This window comes from Ursus maritimus, unplaced genomic scaffold (assembly GCF_017311325.1).
Source record: "Ursus maritimus isolate PB19 unplaced genomic scaffold, ASM1731132v1 scaffold_9, whole genome shotgun sequence".
Lineage (NCBI taxonomy): Eukaryota > Metazoa > Chordata > Mammalia > Carnivora > Ursidae > Ursus > Ursus maritimus.
This window is the reverse complement of record NW_024427107.1, coordinates 19,926,176-19,945,675: the sequence shown is the minus strand read 5'-3', so window position 1 is coordinate 19,945,675 and position 19,500 is coordinate 19,926,176.

The following is a 19,500-nucleotide window of genomic DNA, read 5'->3' as shown; positions in this document are numbered from 1 at the left end:
CATGGCTATACTTGTTACAATGCTTTAAGGAGATATCTGGAAATAAATTAATTGCTACAAATCTCACCACTTCAAAAATGCCATCAGACTTCCAAGGAATTTCTATAATCTGAAAAGGAAAACAGGAATTTGAAATATTATCAACTCCCTGACAGTGTCTGTGGGGCGCCAACATTTTAAATATTGCACCTTTCAAATTTCTTTGAACTGGGACGGGGAGCGCTGGCATAAAAAACAAAAAACCCTTTAAATTTGCCAAAAGCATTAAAATCTAGACTACAAATGGGTATCTCATGTTTGGAGCTCCAGTATCACGAAGAGTATCATTTCAATAACCAGCAAAATTGACTTGACTAGCTTGTTTTTTTTTTCTTTTTAGGAATTTTTATGTGCTATTATATTAAGATACTTGAAAAATTACTCTTGGTGCAATTTTTTGAAGTACAGAATTAAGAACTCTAATTTTCAGACAGTGATTTTTTTTTCCCTCTAACTGGGCTGCAGAGAAGTTCAGGGGAAAAAAAGAATTAGAGGTTGGAGTTCTGATTCGTTTGCTTAATTTCTTCCCAGAAGTGATTATGAGGTGTGCGTTTCACAATCTTTACTATATGTACTGAACCACTACTTCTAATCAGCTAAATCCAGATACATAATCAACACAGAAACCTGCAACAATGGTAAGTGGCACCACAGCGCTAAAACTTCCCTCGGGCACCATAAAAATTTTAATAGTGCCAATTATTGCGAGGCAATTTTTTTCATTAATTTTTTTTTTTTGTTAATCCAACCAGACTCTTGTCTGAAAATCTGGATTACCTCAACTGCATAGATTTTGAAGGCCCTCGAGACATTATTAAGGTGGTTTGCATTCTCTTAAACTGTAAATTGAGTTACAAAAGTAAAACCTCAGAAACTATAAAGGTGTTGAATCGTGTTTTATCAACCCTGTGCTTGTAACACACCTTCCATAAGACATTTCCCAAGGGATCGTGGCTCTGACCCACATTATTGTTAAAAGTGCTTTTTCACACAAACATTTTTATTCTATTCTTGATTGTAAATCTTTTCATTAAATCCCAGTTACCATTTCCCTTTTATTGATAACTTCAGCTATTTATACTGTTTAAAGCTTGTTTTAAAATAAGAAAAAAAATACAAGTTGAGCAATAGATCCTTTCTCATTTGCCATGAACTTAATTCTTGCTCTGTGCAGTGTCTGCAAACATTACCTTTCAAGAGTATTGTAAAATGAGTCCACAGTGACACGTTTTTTTGTTGTTGATGTTCTGAAATGCTTTTGTTAAGGAAAATCAACTCAGACAAAAACCTGAAGCTGGTGCTGCAGGATAAGGTCCCAGCTTCCCCTCTCCCTGCAGCCACAGTTTTGGTGCTCAGCGGAGTGTCCTTTTAGAAGTTAAGAATTTTCCATTACCTCTCTTCCTTTCTCCTTGCCATCTGCAAACAGTTTATTTTTTAAGGAAAAAAAAAGTGAAATTGATTCTGTCTTGAAAGATCTGAACCTAAAATACGGCGCCTTCTGAAAGATGACATTCAGCATTTGAACGTGAGGGGGATCAGGGTGAGGTGGTGTGCAGAGGGAAGGCTCCATCCTAAGAATTAAGTAAGGACACTCCTAAAATGAAAGATTAATTGTAGGTAACGGTGATATTGAAAAATAGCCCCTCCTATTCTGTTCCCACAGTTAAAATGTCCCTTTACTTATTAGCTCCAATTAGTTTCCATGGTAACCGGCCAGCCCTTGTAAACCCGCACTCTGAGCTACACTCATCTTTGTCTAGACTGAGCTCACCGCCCTTCTTCCTCCACAGATGGCAGTTTAGCTGGGTCTATATCTGTATCCATATCTCTCATGCACACAGAAAGGGGCACAGGAGTGTCCACATCACTTAATTACTGGTGCAATGGTGGCCAAGGGAGGACGGGAGGGGCATTTAGTCCCCGAGCTACAACGTGTGTGTCTACGACCACACTCATTTTTTCCCCCTCTTGGTTATTGTTTCTTCCAGTCTTGTTCTATTATCAACTGTATGCTGCTTGTAATTTCTTTTCAGGGAAGCCAATACATTATAATAAAAACCTCATTAAACAGAAACACCTATCAGCCTCGGAGAAAGCCCTCAACTACCCCTTTTTGTTTAAAGAATCATTAAAGTGAAAAAGAAAAACCACTTGTTTGTCATGCTTGAAAAAAAGAAAACAAAACCAACATAAAGGTTTACCAAGCCAGGGGGCTAATATGAAGATTTAATGCACTTAAGACACCGTGGTTCCTCCCCCCCTCGTGCCGCCAGTTGGCCAAGAATCCCAACGCGAGCACAGTAAATAAATGATCAGTGAGACCGAGGGGGCCAGTAACTTGGTGGGAAGAGAGGTCACCCGGACCTGCAGCATCCTGGCTGTCCCAGGGTGCCCTGTGCCCCAGGGCTGGGAGCAGGGGCTGCCCCTGAAGTCCCCAGAAGAATCTGATGAAGAGTGGGGGAGGGCCTTCAGCAAAGGCTTGAAATTGTGAGAACTCATAAAGCCGTAAGCTCTCATCATGTGTGCTCATCTTACTTCTTTGGACAAAACTCAACTTTGAATTCAGAGTTATTTTGAGGCAAACCATCCCTTACTTCTAAGCCAGCTTAGAAGCCAATCTTCTGCGACAGCCATGTGTAATCTTTGAAGGGGTAAGTCAGAATGGTAGCATTAGATCTCTCCTTTTCATATTACCTCTGCGACCACCATCATTCCAGCACCTGTTTTAGTGTACGAATGATGACTGAGGGAATAAGATTCCCCAATGCTGGTGCCATGTTTTATTCTTAAAAGGGTCTCTGAGGTTGGCTTCTTAGGCCCTCTGTAACCTAAGTGTTAGAAAGGAAAAAGTCCTGCTCACCAATGTTTAATCTGATGGGATATGGGAATCTGTGAAGTCCCTTTTCTTTGGTGGTAACATTTCCTTAGGTTTGTTCCTTTAAAGCAGATGACAAATGTCATCTGAAGCCCGGTAATGCTAGCAATACGTGTAAGGATTTGCCCATCACTATTCATATCGTATAAAGTGTCGATAGATGTACACTAAATCTTATAGTTTGGAACAGCCTGCACTTCTAAATTACTCAGAGCTACCCAGCTTCAGACATCTACTTATTCTTCTTCAACTAAACTTGACTGCCTTTCTTCACATTGAACTAAACCATTGTCAGAAAGAGAGAATAAATTATTGCTTGTTCAATGAAGTCACGTGCTGTGCAACAAGGGTCAGACTTGCTCATGTTTTCAATGAGTGCACTGCTATATGGGAGGGGACCCCGGAACCAGTGGTCGCTTTCATACCAGACAAACGGTTTTAGCACGGAAAGGAAGTGCTCTCCAGGAAGCACGGGCCTAAGTATTCTTAAAAAGGGTATGTAGCTACACTGGAAATAATTTTGGGAGGGTGAAATGAGGTGCTAAACCATTTAGGAGAAAACAATGACCCTCAAATGGGATAATTTAACAAAATGTAGCGGATTCAAGAGAAGATGCAAATAGGATGCAAAAAAATGTTTTCCAAAATCTATTTTAAACCCATATTTGTAGAAATCAGTGTTTGGGTATTGGGTATCAGTCCTCGTTTGAACAGATAAATAAGTTTAGGAGACAGAATATGAGGAAGCATGGATATCAAGTGAGAGGAAAATGGAAATTTCAGCAATAAAACGCTGGCAATAAGGGCTGGGGATATTCGAGATGGAGTGTATCCTAAACCTAGTGAGTCAAATAATCATCTTTTAATTGTAATACGTACATTCCCCAGTTAAGGTAAATAGTGTGAAAGAAGGTAGAAAACTAGCAGCAGGGGCGCCTGGGTGGCACAGCGGTTAAGCGTCTGCCTTTGGCTCAGGGCGTGATCCCGGCGTTCCGGGATCGAGCCCCACATCAGGCTCCTCCACTAGGAGCCTGCTTCTTCCTCTCCCACTCCCCCTGCTTGTGTTCCCTCTCTCGCTGGCTGTCTCTATCTCTGTCGAATAAATAAATAAAATCTTAAAAAAAAAAAGAAAAAAGAAAACTAGAAGCAGGTATGAACATCACTCGTGTTTGGAGAAACCGTAGAATTTTGCTTTTGGGAGGAATAATAGACAAAATCCAATCCCCTTATTTTAGAAGAGATGACAATAGCGACACTCAGGGAGGACCAAGCCAATGTCTAAGGCATCGGTGGAGTGGGGAATGAACCCCAGGATTCAATCTATGAGCTCACATATTTTTCTCTCGATGGCAACATGCACTTTTATTAGGAACAACATTAAGAACTGCAAAGATTCTCTTAAACCAGAGTAATTATGTTTTATTGGTTTTGCATTACATGATTGGAGAAGTTACTGTGAATTCAGATGCACAAAATACCTTTGGTCATGAAGGATTTCTTCTTTAAGCCACCAGAGTGGCTTGGCATTGCCAGGCAAATGTAATCATAAATGCAACACAGCTTTACTTAATAATTATTGGATAATAAGATTTTTCTTGTGCCCATGCTTTATTGTAAAAAGTGGGCTAGATCCAGGGGACACATCATCTCCCTTTCTTACTTCCATATATATATTTTTTTCAATATACAGGAACAGAAATTTAGAAATATCTCAGCGAGACTGATGTTATATTAATTTTGAAAGAAATGGACATCAGACCCTGAACTGAAAATTTTCCTTACTAGGGCCATCTGACAGTTGGTACGTAGGGCAGGGTTGTGTCCCTGTTATTTGCCTAAAACCTGGGAAATTAATGAAGATATGTTGGCTCTCAACCAGGATCCTGTTTTTAAAAAGTAGAGTTCACTCTTTTCCTGACACCTACTTGAAAATTTAAAATGTAAAGCTAAGTCATAGATAAGTTGAAAGAAGAAAAAAAAAAAAAAACAGGGGCAAAACAATAGTCACTGAACCAACACAACAGAAAACAATAGAAACATGGATACATAGCGCAAAAACAATTTCATTAAAAAATGTTGTTTGGTAACAACAACAACAACAACAAAAATAACAAAAAAACCCACAAAAAACAAACGATGGGAGCGTTTCCTTCTTTCAGGACCCCAAGCTAATCCATTTTAAAATCACCAACTCTTTGGGAACTCAAACTGTCATAGTCATCTTTGCATCCTTTCTCTCTAGAACTTAGCACAGGGTATTTACGTCATAGAGCCTCCCATCTATTTCTCATGCTAGTGGGTTGCTTGTGTCGCTAGAATTTATAAGTGCAGCCTCTTGAACAACATAGCTCAGCTTGTCTGAGGAGATTAAGTAGTGAGTTAGCTTGAAGGCCCTCACTTCTGACTACGTAGCTGACCTGCTGAGTCCATCGCTGTTCAAAAGCAGAATAGAGTCCCTCGACATACTTCCTTTTTTCCTTGGAAGGAACGTAGGACAAGTTCTAGTACTCACTTAACACTACCCGGAAGTCAGTACTCGGGTAAAAGTTTCTGAGTAACAGATGGAAAGCAGCTGCACACTCATTACTATTATAGTCTTTACCAAGAAACCAGAGCTTACAGATGTTAATAAAAAAATGTTCATTTCCATGAATATATAGTTCTTTTAATGAGCAGCGCTTGTCAGTTGCTTACTTAACGGGCCAATGTAATTTCTGCAAGCTAAATAAAAGCCTGGATTTTGTTAGATTGTTTTAGAAAGATAGTCAACAAATCGACGTTATTAACCTATCCTTATGCTAGTCTTTCTTAGGCATCACACACTAGGATATGAAAGAAACACAACTGTATAAAATAGAAAACTCTGCTTCTTTTTCTCTTGATGGCTGTAAAATGTGGTTTGCTTATTATTTTGACAGCCACAATTTCTTTCTCATCAGCTAAGTTTCCTAGGAAAACTGTCGAAAGAGCAGTCACAATATTTTTGCAGTTGATTTTAGAGGCAGATTTGTCAAGCATCTTCCAACAAATCTCTTTTTTTTTAAACAATAGGACACCTCAAAGTCAGTGTTAACTCTTTCTTAGGCTAAATTTTTCTGTTTTAATGTAACGAACACTTTGATTTTGAATGTATGTATGGCAGAAACTAAAGTTGAAGTTTATTTCTTCTCTGCTTCGATGCAGATTTCTAATTAATGGTTTAATTGCCTCTAACACTTTAGAAGTTTATTACCATAGTTCTTATTTATTTTGAAAACAAATACAATTAATTTAAAAAATCTATTCTCAGGGGGCGCCTGGGTGGCACAGCGGTTGGGCATCTGCCTTCGGCTCAGGGCGTGATCCTGGCGTTATGGGATCGAGCCCCACATCAGGCTCCTCCGATATGATCCTGCTTCTTCCTCTCCCACTCCCCCTGCTTGTGTTCCCTCTCTCACTGGCTGTCTCTATCCTGTCAAATAAATAAATAAAATCTTAAAAAAAAAAAATCTATTCTCAGGACTTTTTTTTTGTATTCTATTTTAAAAATTCATTTAGGGGTGCCTCGGTGGCTCAGTTGGTTAAGTGTCTGACTTCGGCTCAGGTCATGATCTCAGGGTTCTGGGATGGAGCCCCACTTTGGGATCCCTGCTTAGCAGAGAGCCTGCTTCTCCCTCTTCCCTCTGCCCCTCCCTCCACTCCTGTGTGCGCTCTCTCTCTCTCTCTAATAAATAAATAAATAATTTTTAAAAATTTCATTTAATTCTCTCCTGGTAAGGTAAACCTTGCAAGCAGAGACATATCTTTCATTTAAAGATAATGTTTTTTAGTCTTGCCTTCCCCTTCACCCCCAACCCATCCTATAAAAAAGACTGTTCATTCTTCTAAATTCTAACAATCATAAAAATAATAATAGCTAACTGTGTCAGAACACTCACTGTAAGGGAGGCTTTTTAATATATTCACCCAGGTTAATTTTATTAACCATCACAAGGCTCCAGTAAGGAAGCTACTATTATCTGTATTTTACACACAGGAGACTGAAGTTCAGAAATATAAAGTGCTCTGCTCAAGGTCAAACATCTAGCAGGAAGCAGATTCTGGATTTGAACTCCCACCTTCAGAATTTATATCCCTAATGAATTTGACCCCGTTTCAACTCTCTGGTTCTTATTATAGGAATCTTAAGGTGGCAAGTCCTGCATCAAAGGTCTCCTATCACTTTGCTAGTCTCCCCGACCTCATGTCTCTGCGTGTGTCCATGAAGTTTAAGGATGCCTTCTACAAGGAGAGGTTTTCTGTAAACTGTAGAAAGAACTCCCCATTTTTGCTCTGAAATGAGAGACACAAATGAACCATAAAGGAGAATCTTCCTGCAATGAAGGTTCTCTTACATTTACTGGGAGGGGATCTCATTGCCCCACTTCTCCAGCCAGAGGACGTGGGAGTGCTTAGGACCCAGAAGATGCTGGGTTGTATTAAATAGTGTGGAGGCGGTTCCATTCACCTGTTTCCACCTGCATTCCCCATAGCAGATCCTTGGTCAGCTTTCATGGTTCTAAGCCTCTGTATCTTTTGCAGGGCCTGATAGCCATATACATTTGATCTTTTAAAAAATATGGTACATAATCCCCATGGCAGTCATTAAATACCATTTTTAATCAATCATTTCCAATTCTTTTAATTAATCCCAGGGGAATTTTAATTGGCGGGCATTACTTTCTCAGGACAGCACCACGCATGATTTTCTGATGCTTCATTTGAACCAGAGGTGAGTTCTAATCCCCGAAAGATGTTTGATAATAGTTTAAATCACTGTGAACTCAATTATGGGATTAGAAATTAGATTTAAAAGTAGCCAAAGGGTAAATGCAAAGGGTTCCAGCATTTTTTGAAAAGACTATCTAAGGTTTTCATTTTTTTCCCTCAGAAATGTTTTTTAAATGGTTTGTTAAGACGTTAAAAAAGAAAACTTGGTATGGTTTGGGATCCTTTACTTTTATTGCCTGGCTGTCTAAGTCCCCTGGGAAACTGATTAAACTTGCTTATTTGTTTTAAATACCCCCTAAGTGAGATACTTCATTTATCGCAAGTTCCTTTATTGACTAAAAGAAAAGTTTTTTTTAAGTATTTCTTAGAGAAAACATATTAGAGCCTTGATTTTCAAGGAACTTCGATGAGGTTGGCACCGTATACTTTAGCATCTAACTCTGAAGTCATTAATAAGATATTTTCTAGAGCCACTTGAATACATTTAGCACACTTTTTTGAAATGGTAATCCAAAATTAAATAGATTTGAAAGACCTTAATTCAGGGGAAATTTGTTTTTAGAGAAATGCCCCCTACAGAGCATCTACTGGTGGAAAGTTCCACATGTCAAACACAGAGAGAACAAAGGGTAGGGTTCCGAATCCCTGTCTTCTGATCATCTTTTAAAACAGAAGTGTCAGCCAAGCATTTGCACATTCTGGAAAGGAGTAGCCTTTAAAAGGGACTACTTAAAGTGTTTTATTGTTGCTTTAAATGCTACTGTTATCTGATATTTATGGCATTATGTAATCATAAATATCAGACACTAAACACAAAGTTTGCTGCGGCTGCAAGGCAGGCAATGGATCTTGAAACAAACTTAAAAACTCATCAGGGCTCTATCCATGCTGTTTGAGTCTATTAAAATGAACTCAATGTAATATCAGACTAAAAATAGAAGCCCAGTCTTCTAGGAGAGGGGAAGAAGATTCTTCAGAGAATCTTCAGCCTGACAACATTTGGTGTCTAAAATTGACCTGCTACTTGCCCTCGCCCAGTACCCTGCACGGTAAATCTCCTACCTTGGACAGCCCTGGGAATCACTGCAAAACCTTGGAACTGTAGGTATATTCCGAGAGTTCTAAAGTGGAAATGTAGAGGAACCGATCCTAACAGAAACTGTTCGCCCTGTTGACCTCTCTCATGTCTGAAATTCCTCTGATGGAGGTTTATCTGGTTTAATAGGTGTAGTTTTGAAAATAAAAGCCTCCTGCCCTTTAATCTCCAGAGAAGAAATTTGCCAACCCCTGGTCAGGATATTGGAGTTTGCGTGGGAGGGTGCTGCAGGGAAGACATCAGATAAAAGCTCTGCCTCTTCCAAAGCTGTGCCTAGAACTGACCTTTCACTAAGCCAGGGAGCGACATGCCACAGTACTGCATAATTTAGTTACACTACGCATGAATTAGGCTTCTGACAATTGTCCCAAAGATAACCACATTTATAACATTGTATCATTGGGAAAAAATGTTTTCTCCCATCTTGCCTTCCTTCTTTCACCCTCACCTCTGCCACGGCTCTTGGGGACCAAATTCTGCAGGCTCCTGCTGGTGATAATATTGTGAAGAAGAATATAAAATTAAAGGCAAGTTTCCGGCATATTAGGAAAAAATGAGATGACCATCCCTTCGTATATCCTTGTGATATATGCTAAGTGTGGTATATATGTACATTTGAAATTTTATGTTTGTCACCCACAAATATAAAATGTGCCACCATGTAATTGTGCCACTCACACTATGATTATAAGACATATCAAAAGTAGTAATTCCTAGTACACAAAAGAGAGCAAAGGCTAGAAATAGGATACACAGTTAAGTTGAACACAAACATTTTTTTCCCCCCAATTCTTTTAGAGTATATCTGGGTCTGTGAATGTAGTCAGATTTGGAGATAACTATCAGGAATGTGAATTTCAGCCTCTCTGTGGATGTCCAGTGCCAAACGAGGCCATATGCTGTCAAAGAAAAGGACGCATAGCAAGAGGCAAGATGGGAGAAAGGCTTACGAAGTAGGTTCATGAGGCAGGAACTGGCAAGGAAAAGGGAAACAGAGAGTCAGAGAGAGAGAGATCATAGTTGGAAGTCTCACTAATTGGAGAAGATTCAGAATTCAAGTGGCTTGGCAAGAGGTCAAGTGTCACGGCGATTTAGAGGTCTAAGCTAGAAGGGAGGGAATGCAGTTGGAGGATAGAAGCTTGGATTGGATTTGGGGGTTCTTGATGATTGGAGAGAAAAAACTATTTCAGGCCAGGAGAGCAGAAAATCATCACAGAATCTGGAAGAAGTGTGTGTGTTCACCTAATTAGGAGAAGATGTTTGCCAAGCCAGAGGCTTTCTTCGTTCTGGTCTGATATTAAATACTTTCCTGGAAATAGCAGATAAGGACTAAGAGGACCGGGAATTTTTGCACGGACTGAAATAAAGTTCCCGAACAGGAGCTTGTCATGAGAGCAGCAAACACTGTTCTCCAAATAGCATGACTCCAGGAGCTGGGAGTGAGGTCTAAACGTTAAAATGCAGGCGCATATCCAGAACATACACACTCTCCTGTTGTCCCTGTTGTCCCCCGGTAGGATTTCTTTTACCCTGGAAAGTCCTGCGCGGGTGTCACTTCCGGACAGACAGAGATAATCATGCCTTGTTTTTTATCACTTACCCACTCCATTCATACCTTTGTTATCGTACCTAACGAGGCAGCAACGTAACGATCTGTAGGCATTGCCGCCTCCTTTATTAGCACAGTGAGCTCCAGGGCGCCTGGGCGGCTCAGCTCGTTGAGCATCTGCCTTTGGCTCAGGTCATGATCTCAGGGTCCTGGGATCAAGCCCTGAGTCCAGCTCTGCACTCTGCCCTCAGTGGGGAGTCTGCTTCCCTCTTTCCCTCTGCCCCTCCCCCTGCTCTCTCTTTCTCTCAAATAAATAAATAAAATCTTAGGGGAAAAAAAAACCCAGTAAGCTCAGGACATATCTAACATTTCTCCACTCTTCAGTGTGCATGGCAATGCATACCCATGATACTCACTGCTTGCGGGCTCTCTGAGGGTCTTGATGTTCAAAAATGTGGCAGCCCCTTGACAGTTGTCTCACTCCTGGGATTGGCAGGGGTGGACTTCCCCGAAGGAAGATCACTGAGAGTAATGTTGCTGCTTTGATATCTTTAAATGTTGCCCTACTAGGAGTGCTATCCTATTTTGGAGAGACGGATGTCAGGCATAATGAAAAGGGAAGTGAGCGCTAATATGCGAAGTAAGTAATCTTAGTTCTATTTCGGCTCTGCTGCCAGTCCCTTGAGCTATGCTGGCCAAGTTACTGCACATGCCTGGGATTTGGTTTTGCCATCTGTGAAATGCGACTGTTTCAAGGCTTCAAGGTACACTTTAAAGTCTTCTGCGGGGCGCCTGGGAGGCTCAGCCGGTCAAGCATCTGCCTTCGGCTCGGGTCATGATCCCAGAGTCCTGGGATGGAGCTCTGCATCAGGCTTCCTGCTTCTCCCTCTCCTTCTGCCTGCCGCTCCCCCTGCTTGTGTGCTCTCACTTTCTCTCTCTCTGTCAAATAAATAAATAAAATCTTTAAAAAAATAAAAGTTTTCTGCTACCCCCGTGGCCCTCAAGGACTCTCCACTTGGCAGGCGCTCACTATCAAAGTGCAGCTACCAAGTTCCCCAGAAATAATCCCGGGAACCTTCACTTTGGGTCAAGTCCCTTATTTCTTTTGTTTTGACTTTGCAAACCCAAATGTGGGAGTAGGACAGATAATACCTGGATTGTGGAGCTCTTCAAACCGAATACAAGGTCACGCTTGAGCTCCCGGTCATGGGATTCTATGAAACTCTATCGTTTGGTCCCTTCAAGCATAAGACTGGCCCTGCTGACCGACTGTAGCGGGAGGCGGGGGCACGATTATCTTTAAATTCATCTTTTAGTGCTTCTTTCCCCGTCTTTTAAGAGTCTGGGAATCAGCAAAGTCTTAGACAGGATGTGGAGGTTCACGCTGGCTTTCACATACTCTCTCAACCCCCTTGATCTCCTAAAGCTTTCTCGGCAAGCTTGCTGTGGTTTCAGGCATGCTACCTAGCCACACGACTCCGGGGGGATCCACCGACACCTGCCTGGAAGCCTCCACAGGCACGGAACAGGAGGTGTTGAAAACCTAAATCTGGGGGTTGGCAGTGGGGTTGGAAGCATGCAGGTGGATACAGAGACCGTTTGAAGGAAAGACCAGACTCACCGGAGAGCCTGGATGAAGGGAAATGCCGAGTGTAAGGTGACTGCCACCTTTCAGAGTTGCGCTGGCCCGCCAGGGGACTTTGCGGCTCACTCCTGTCTGCTGGGTCCAGGATTCCATACTGTCACGTGACTGGCCAACAGGGTCCGAGAGAAAAGCGGCAGATGGGGGCTGTTTTCAGAGAGGAGTTATGAATATGTTGAGTATGGGTGGTGGGAGAGTTGGAAACACCTATCTCTGAGGTCAGGAGAAGAGTGAGGACCGCAAACACAAGCCGGATGATTGCCAGCTTCTGAGAAAGGAAGGACAGAAACAGCGGGTCTGTGCCCAGCTGTGAAGTGTGGAAAAGGCACTTCTTTTTGATACAGGAAAATCCAGGAAAATTTTAAGAAGATCTGATTACCAGTAGCATCAAATATGAAGAATTGTTTTAAAAAAAACGAGGATGATTGGGTTTCACAGGAAATAAGTAATGTTTTTAGAATCGTCCTTTTTTTTTTTTTTTCAAAGATTTTATTTTATTTTTGAGAGAGAGAGAGCACAAGCAGGGAGGAAGGTCAGAGGGAGAAGCAGACTCTCCACTGAGCGGGGAGCCTGATGTGGGGCTCGATCCTGGGACTTGATCCTGGGACTCCAGGATCATAACCTGAGCCAAAGGCAGATGCTTAACAGACTAAGCCAGCCAGGTGCCCCTAGAATCATCTTTTATCTTGCTCTCTTTGTCTTAATCTGTTTGTTTCTATTTGTCTCCCAGCCTGGTTTTTCTTTTCTTTTTTTCCCACTTCTGCTTTTCCCCCTTCTTCTTTAAAATGTTTTTGATTTTCGTGTAATAGACATAACAAAAATCACCTTTTTAACTATTTTAAGTTGTACAACTTAGTGGCAGTAGCTAGCAGGGAACTATCATCACCATGTTGTGCCAGAACATTTTTATCACCCCAAAAAGTAACCCCACCTCCATGAAGCAAAAACCAGAGGCAGTTCCTCATCTCTATTTCCCCCATCTCCACAGCCCCTGGCAATTGCTAATCTGCTTTCTGGCTCAATGGATTTGCCTATTCTGGGTATTTTATGTCCTCGGAATCATACAGTATGTGGTCTTTCACGTCTTATTTTACTTAGTACAATGTTTTCGAGATTCATTCATGATGTAGTATATATCAGGACTTCATTTCTTTTTATGGTCAATTAATACTGTGTTTCATTTGTCCCTTCAGTCAATTGGTGGACATTTGGGTTGCTTCCACCTTTCGGCTGTTATGCATAATGCTGCTCTGAGTATCTGTATACAAGTTTTTGTACAAAAGTCTCTTGGGTGTATCCCTAGGGGTGGAGTTGCTGGGCTGTATGCTAATCCTATGTGTAACTTATTAAAGAATCACCGAACTGCCTTCCATAGTGGCTGCATCACTTTCTTTCTTGCCAGCAACGTAAGAGGGTTCCAGTTTTTCTATATCTTCACCAATGCTTGTGATTTCTGTTTTGTTTTGGTTTTTGATTCCAGCTACTGTAGTGGGTGGGAAGTGCTGTGTCGCTGTGGTTTTGGTTTGCATTTCTGTGATAACCAATGACATTGAGCATCTTTTCATACGTTTGTTGGACAATTATATACCTTCTTTGGAGAAATGTCTATTCATGTCCTTTGCCCATTTTTAAATTGGGTTGTTTGATTTTTTTGTTGTTGAGTTCTAAGAGTTCTTTACATATTCAGAATACTAGAATCTCCCCCACCCCTCCAAACTCAAACTAGGCTCTGAAGGAAAAGTGAAATTTCACCTGGTATAGAGTTGGAGAAGATCTTTCTGGGCAAAGAATACAGTGCACAGACCTGCTATTTTAGTCTGCTCAGACCACCATAACAAAATACTGTAGACTTAGAGTAGCTTAGACAACAGAAATTTGTTTTCTCATGGTTTTGGGGGCTGGAAGTTTGAGCACACAGTGCCAACATGGTCAAGTTCTGGTGAGAGCTCTCTTCCTGGTTTCCAGTTGGCCACCTTCTCTCTGTGTCCTCCCATGGCAGAGAGAAGGAGAGAGTGAGCACGCAAGCAAGAAAGCTCTGGTTATCTCTTCTTTTAAGGGCACGAATCCTAACATGACTGTTATAATCTCGAACCTTCATCTAAACCTAATTATCTCCCAAAGGCCGCATCTCTAAATACCATCACATAGGAAGTTAGAGCTTCAACACATGAATTTGGGGGCACAGAAACATTCCATTCCTAGCACCTGTGGAGGCTCTGTTGGGGGGAGGGGCATGGTAAGTGAGGCCCTGAGAGAACATGCCTGCTGCAGGATCACAGGAAGCCCTGAAGAGGCTGGGCCTGAGGCTGGTGCAGCAGCCGGAGAGCCCGATCGTGAAGATCAACACTTCTCAATCTTTTTTTATTTTTATGTTTTAAGATTTTATTTATTTATTTAATAGAGAGAGAGCAGGAAAACACAAGCAGTGGGAGTGGCAGAGGGAGAAGGAGAAGCAGGTTCCCCACTGAGCAGGGAGCTCAATGCGGGGCTCAATCCCAGGACCCTGGGATCATGATCTGAGCTGAAGGCAGCTGCTTAACCAACTGAGCCACCCAGGCACCCCAACAAGTCTCAATCTTAATCTGCCTAGGAATCACGCGGGATCTTGTAAAAATGCTGAGTCGGATTCAGTAGGTATAGGAAGAGGTAGAGAGTCTGCATTTCTAAGTTCCCAGGTGATACTGATGGAGCAGCAAGGGCATAAAGCCCCAAAGAGCCTGCGAAGTTACTGAATTGTTTAAAAAAAAGAGAGTAGTGAGATAAACTGTGAGTGTTGTAAAGATCACTCTAGTTGTTCAGTGGAATGTATATTAGAATGGGGAAAGAGAAATAGTTGAATTAATCATGGTGAGGTCAATAAGGTCTGCATATTCATACGACGGAATGTTCTACAAACGTTAACAACAATGTTTATGAAGACATTTACCTGACATGGGAAGGTGTTTGTGATATAATACTAAATAAAAAGGCAGAAATCAAAATTATATACTCAAGTTGGTTTTGACATGTGTAAGAGGAGGCAAATGTACCCAATTGTGAACAGGGCCTCTGGCGGTTGGATGATGGGTGATTTTTATTCTTAGGTACGTTTTTCTCTGTATCATTTTCTACCATTCTCACTATGATATTTTATTTGTTTAAATTGCTTCCTAAACAATAACCGGATATTACTCAAGTTATCAAAGACTGGAACATTACTCTCCACGAACCTTGACCAAACCTTTTCGGTGCTGCAGCTCTCATACAGTAAATAGGAATGCCGGAAGAATTCATTTCCTAGCCCTTCTTACGGTGCCATGCTGTTGTGGGTTGTCAATTTCACACATGCTATTTCTATCCATTCAGAGCTGACAGCTTAGATTTTCCCCTCCATTGTAAGAGCTGTTCTCTCTTCGGGCTTCCCCAGGCTTGCATTTGGTAACCTTTGCCCTTTTATTTGGTACAAGCCAAAATGCCATCTTTGGAAAACTAATGTACCAGAGAAAATGGTAGCATGAAGCCACATAACCTACTGTTCTTTTCCTTTCCCTTTGTAAGGTTATTATTAGAGCTTATTTTAGAGAATTTCAAATCCATTCAAAGTATCATGGGTTTAAATTTTTCTAATGGAAGCAAAGCTTTTGATGTTTGGGTTTAGAAAGCTGCCTAGCCTCTTTAGAGTTCAAATTTTCATACATTGGCACAATTGATCAAAGACTTTAAGACAGAGAGAAAAAGCAATTTACCTATAGTTGTTTTGTATTCTCAACGTTATTATTATACTCCTTTTTTTTTTTTTCCTGAACCATCTCTCTGTTTGAAGATCTGATTTTTTACTAACATATATTGGCTTCACCTTCTTTTTGATCAGCCTGAGAAACCATCTGGAAACAATTGAGAGTGACGTCACAAATCCAGCATTATGATTTCAATATAGGATCAAAGAATAGGAAGAAAAAAAATCGAGGAATGGAGAAGCTTGATTTAACCTTTAAGTACGAATATCTAACGGTAGAAAAAGGCAAGAAAACAGGATAAAATGAAAGGATTATTGATGGGCATTAAAGTAAGGGCCCTTGGTTTGCCTGAGGTTCAACTTCGTTAATATACTGGCACCCTTTTTTATATTTATTGTGGCAAAAAAAGAAAAAGCCAATCATCCAGAGTAAGTCTGACAAGTGATGCCACAGTTAAAAAGACTTTGTAGCCTGGGGCTTGGCTGAGTGTCCTGAAGCTAAATTCACACAACTACAGAAAAATCTTCAGCTGGGGCTAAAGGTCATAAGCAAGGACAATAGACCTGGAATTTGAAGGAATTCATACTCTACTAAAGAATTCCTACATCAGTCAAGAAAATAACAGATTGACCAGTCACCAGAGAAAACGAAAACTAAAACTAGAACTAAAACTGAAACAAAGCCACCCTTGGAGAGTAAGCAAATGATTAGAAGGGGAGATTTCAGAGGAGTCTGAAAGGGTGAGAATCTAGAATCTAATGTGAATGACCCTGAAATTACCGCTAACATAGGAAGTCTCTAGAAACTGAGCTCTCAGAACCTGAGTGACAGTTGGCTCTTAAGAATATTAGCTCATTCTGGAGAGAAGCGTATGTTTCTGGCTAACCAGAGCAGTTGATCACCTATGTAAAGATTTCAGTCAGAAGATAAAGGAGGTGGTGAATGTCAGGAGGCGATGGGTCTGCAGAATGGGATGTAGGGACTTTTCTTTAGAGAGATGGGAGAGCAGCAGCTCTAAAATTCTTTTTCTGCTATTTAAATCAACAGTCCTGGGGGCGCCTGGGTGGTTCAGTCGTTGGGCGTCTGCCTTCGGCTCAGGGCGTGATCCCGGCGTTGTGGGATCGAGTCCCACATCAGGCTCCTCCACTATGAGCCTGCTTCTTCCTCTCCCACTCCCCCTGCTTGTGTTCCCTCTCTCGCTGGCTGTCTCTCTCTGTCAAATAAATAAATAGAATCTTTAAAACAAAACAAAACAAAAAAAAAAACAGTCCTGCATTTTCCAGGACCATTCCCCAATACACTGCATTTGTATATCTTTTTAATAACACCTTGAACACAAAGGTGATTTATTTAAAACATCCTTGAATGCTATTTTATTTTAATATCTATTTAATATCTCTGCAAAATATCTTTATATCAATAGATTTAGTCATTCCTTAAAAAAAAATCATTAATGGGCTAATATGTTCCAATTTAGGCTTGGGTAATATGGCCACTGTACTAGTTTGTAAACTTCCTTTGGCCACCAAGCTTTGCCCAAAGAGATTTTCCTCTAAATTTGTTGTTATTACTCTTACCACCATAGAAGTTATTCAAATATTACATTGAAGGCATTCTTATTTAATATATTTATTTCCAACCCTTGATTTTCTTCTTGTTCTTCCTTATTTAACTACAGTATGCTCCAAATGAAACACCAGTAGAATCTTGTCTTTTTAAGCAAAAATACAACTGGTCATACCTATGGAGAAACTGTTTAAAGGAACATACACAAAACCACATTCTACTGTCCTTAATTTAATGAGAGAACATTTCAAACACTCAGGAAAGACAAATAAATGTCTTAGGTGCCGCAGTCCCACACCGACGAAAGTTCATAAGCAGATCACTGCGATCTTCTTTTGAACCTGATCAAGGCTTCAGAATCCTTACTACAGTATTCCAGGGACCACTAACAACTGATTGGAGTTTGCACTGGAGTGAAAAAAGCATTTTCCTCTCTGGCTTTAGATGAAGAACATTTCACTTCTATTGAATTTTGGGGAAGGGTGTATGTGATTTTATTTAAAGATGTATTTATTTATTTATTTTAGAGGGTGGGTGGGCAGAGGCAGAGGGAGAGAAAATCTCAAGCAGACTCCCTGCTGAGCACAGGCCCGATGGGAGGAAGCTCCATCCCAGGACCCTGAGATCGTGACCTGAGCCAAAATCCAGAGTCTGACGCTTAATCGCCTAAGCCACCCAGGCCCCGGTGTGATTTTATTTTGAATGGAATGAGTTCATATATTTGTTTAAGAGCAGTTAAAAACATACAGAGAAGACACCCTTAATTTACAAATGTTCTATCTGTAGGTTGTTTAAAACTCATAACCTAGGAAAACAATAATCGGGAGTGGGAAGACAAGGAAAGAAGGAAAGTAGGCAGAGTATGTTTTATCAGCCACTCACGAACTTACAGTGTCTATCGACCCAGGTAATTCAGAGTTAAATGAGTCAAGATAACATTCATATATGAATCCAAGAGACATGGAAACATGTGTCTACACAAAAACTTGTGTACGAATGTTCAGAGCAGCTTCATGCATAAGAGCCCACGGTGGAAACTATCCAAATGCCCACCAGCCAATGAATGGACAGATAAATGTGGTATATCCAGACGATGCAATATGAATTGGCTCTAAAAAGGAATGGAGTACTGACGGGTGCTGCGATATGGTTGAACCCTGGAAACATTACGCTAAGTGAAATAAGCCAGTCACAAAAGACCATATATTGCATGATTCTATTTATAAAAATATATCTGAAATACTTAAATCCATAGAGATAGAAAGTAGATTAGTGGTTGCCAGGAGCTGGGGAGGGAGCGTGGGGGGTGACTGCTAATGGGTATGGGGTTTCCTTTGTGGGTGATGAAAGTGTTCTAAAATTATTGTAATGAGGGCTGCATGACTCTGTGAATATATTGAATGTCTTTAAGGTGTACATTTTAAGTGGTTGAAGTGTACAATATGTGGATTAATTTTCAATAAGGTTGTTATTTTAAAAAATTCTGTTTGAAAAAAGATGCAGAGAGCAGAATGGTGACTCATTCAACTTCTAGGTGAGTTTCTAATGAGCTTTCTATGATAAAAACAAGCTTGTCTAAAGATGTCTGTAAGTCCACATTAGTCAGGAAAATATCTTTGGTGTCTTCTGTAAGGACAAAAAAAAATCATTTCAGAGGGAATAGAGACAAAGAAAAAGAGTATCGACAACTGAGTTTTGCAATAGGGTAGGTGGCAAATCAAAACCTTCACTCTAAAAATTAAGGGGGAGGGGCGCCTAGGTGGCGCAGTCGTTAAGCGTCTGCCTTCTGCTCAGGACGTGATCCTAGCGTTCTGGGATCGAGCCCCACATCAGGTTCCTCTGCTGGGAGCCTGCTTCTTCCTCTCCCACTCTCCCTGCTTGTGTTCCCTCTCTTGCTGGCTGTCTCTTTCTGTCAAATAAATAAATAAAAATAAATAAATAAATAAAAATTAAGGGGGGGCTGCCTGGGTGGCTCAGTCAGTTGAGCATCTGACTCTTGATCTCAGCTCAGGTTTTGATCTCAGGGTCGTGAGTTCAAGTCCTGTGTTGGGCTCCACACTGGGTGTGGAGTGCACTTTAAAAAAATTGGGAGGGATAGCCATACAAATCTGTACCAAGTGTTCTTATGTTTTCCGTAGAGATAAATGAAAATGAACCTAGTTTGAGGATTTTGACGATTTACATTTGTGCTTCACTGAATTTAAATTTTCTGAATACTTTATTGTAATTCCTAATGACAAAACTTTCTACCAAAAGGACCAACCCGAA